The sequence below is a fragment of the Myotis myotis genome, unplaced genomic scaffold, assembly GCF_014108235.1.
Source record: "Myotis myotis isolate mMyoMyo1 unplaced genomic scaffold, mMyoMyo1.p scaffold_m19_p_8, whole genome shotgun sequence".
NCBI lineage: Eukaryota > Metazoa > Chordata > Mammalia > Chiroptera > Vespertilionidae > Myotis > Myotis myotis.
In genome coordinates, this window is record NW_023416390.1 from 16,292,975 (window position 1) to 16,295,453 (window position 2,479).

Genomic DNA, 2,479 nt, shown 5'->3' on the forward strand with positions numbered 1-2,479 from the left:
ATACCACTTGGAATATAGGTGACCAACGGACAAATCACTAAACTAATTTTAATAGTGATAAATATTATGAAAATGATACAACATGTTTAATTGATGGAGAGTAACTAAGAGATTGAAAAAGGCCTCTTTGAAAGACGATAATTGAGGCACACTTAAATGATGAGAAGAACCCAGTCATGACACATTCAGGAGGAAAGCTATTACAGCATAGACAACAACAGTTGCAAAGTTCCAGAGTGGAAAACCAATCTTGGTGAGTTGGAGAGATAACGAGAAATGTGGTCTGGGTGAACCACAGTGAATGAGAGAAGGAGGCAAACTAATTTACGGAAAGACATGCAGATTTTATCCTAAGGACAATGGGAAACAGGTTATATGATTTGGCATATCTAGAAAAATATGTAATTGAAATCATCTTTGAGTTTTATTTATCATCCAACAATTGTAAAGAATTGAACATCAAATGACTTGAAAATATTTTCTCTGGCAAAACTTGTAAGTCAGAAATTCAGTAAAGGTCAGGGCTGTTCCTCACTTCTAATGGCTAACTGAGTTTAGGTAGAATATCTGACAAGCCATATGATGCCAAAGCAATTTAGTGTCAGGCCCATTCCAACAAATGAGTGAAGAGGCACTCAAGTTTCCAAAATTGTATGTCAGAGAACTCTATAACATGGTTATAATAATTGGAGTCTGAAAAAGAGTCAAAGCAGATGTTCCCAATTGTTCATGATAGTCATAAACATATCAATAAGGCAACAGCAGAATGCCTAATATTAATCAAAGACAGCTCCTGGTACACCTCCAAGATAAACTGGTTACAAAAATATACCCCTAGGTAACTAAATGAATTGACCTATGCTATAAAGTTGTTAACTATAAGCCAATTAAGCTTTGGAAGTCTGCCAAATGATTATTAAAGCTTTTGAGTAGGTGTTATTAAGCCACACTTTTTGACAGTAATTAGGTGACAGGTTCAGTTATCCACTGAGGCAACTCTTAGTTGATGACAATAAAACACATGGTCAGCATATACAGACATTCTTTCCTCCACCCCCACCCCACCCTTTTTGGTCTTAGGATAGAGAGAAAACTGAGTTTTCTCACCAATCAACCAATAAACAAAAACTGCTTTCCATAACCTGGGTTGTCTGGCCTTCTTGATAGAAAGGGCTGCCTTGGGAATAAGAGTTGGATAATTATTCCAGGCTAGCTAAAGGTTTTCAGCATATAAGGAGATTCAAGCGATAGACAGCCTCACCAAACTAGCCTTGAGGAAGTTCAGGACAGGCAACAATAAAATTTTTTATTATATCCGAAGAACAATGGAAAGATATCATGATTTAAAAAAAAATGATTGCTTTACTTTTAGGGTCAGTAATTTATGCACATGATGCAAAATACAAAATGTAAGCAGAGCACATGATGAAAAAGTATGTCATCCTCCAAAAACTGTCCCCCAGGATAGTCGTTTCAATTCTCCAGATCAGCTATTCTTATGAAAATATTCAGAGGTACACAAATATACCACAACACACTTTTTAAACACCAGCTCAAGCATACTGTTTTACTCCTTGCTTTTTTTTTCATTTAAGAATATATGTTATTTTTGCTGCATCTTCTGCAAGGATGAAGAGCATTCTCGGCAATCAAACTGTTGACATCCCAGAAAATGTCGATATCACTCTCAGGGGATGCACGGTTATTATGAAGGGCACCAGAGGCACCCTGCAGGGGGTCTTCAATCACATCCATGTAGGACTCAGTCTTCTTGGAAAGACAAAGAAGAGACTCCAGTTGACAAAGAGTGCGGAAACAGAAAGGAACTGGCCACCATTCGCACTCTCTGCAGTCAAGTGCAGAACATGATCAAGGGTATTACCCTGGGCTTCTATTACCAGATATCTGTGTACGCTCACCTTCCCTTCACCATCATTACTCAGGAGAATGGTTCTCTTTTTGAAATCAGAAATTTCTTGGACGAAAAATATATCCTCAGGGTTCGAATGAGGTCAGGTATTGCTTGTTCAGTATCTCAAGCCCAGAAAGATGAGTTGATTCTTGAAGTAAATAACATTGAAATTGTGTCAAATTTAGCTGCTTCAATTCAGCAAGCCATAACAATTTTTTAAAAAAGGAGAATCAGAGAATTTTTGGATTTATCTATGTCTCTGAAAAAGGAACAATTCAGCAGGCTGATGAATAAAATCTAAGTTGTCCAGCTATAGAAACAGCAAGATGCCAAATGTTTCCTCAGACTTACTTGAGATATTTTAAAGATGCAGTAAAGGCCATGTATTAAAAGTGAGAATATATTTTAGTTTTTGTTCCGTATCCATGCATCAAAAATTACCCCAGTCTTTATACAAAAATACCACTGTATAAACAAGCTACACTATGTTTAATTATTCCTTATTAATGAATTTATAGGTTATTTTCAATATTTTACTATTATAAAATTATGGTAATAATATCCTTG

The 2,479-nt window shown here is 36.1% G+C and overlaps 1 pseudogene; it reads left to right on the forward strand.

The window, feature by feature from the left end:
• Positions 1-1,629: 1,629 nt before the first annotated feature.
• LOC118662222 lies at positions 1,630-2,206 on the forward strand (annotated as a pseudogene).
• Positions 2,207-2,479: the final 273 nt, after the last annotated feature.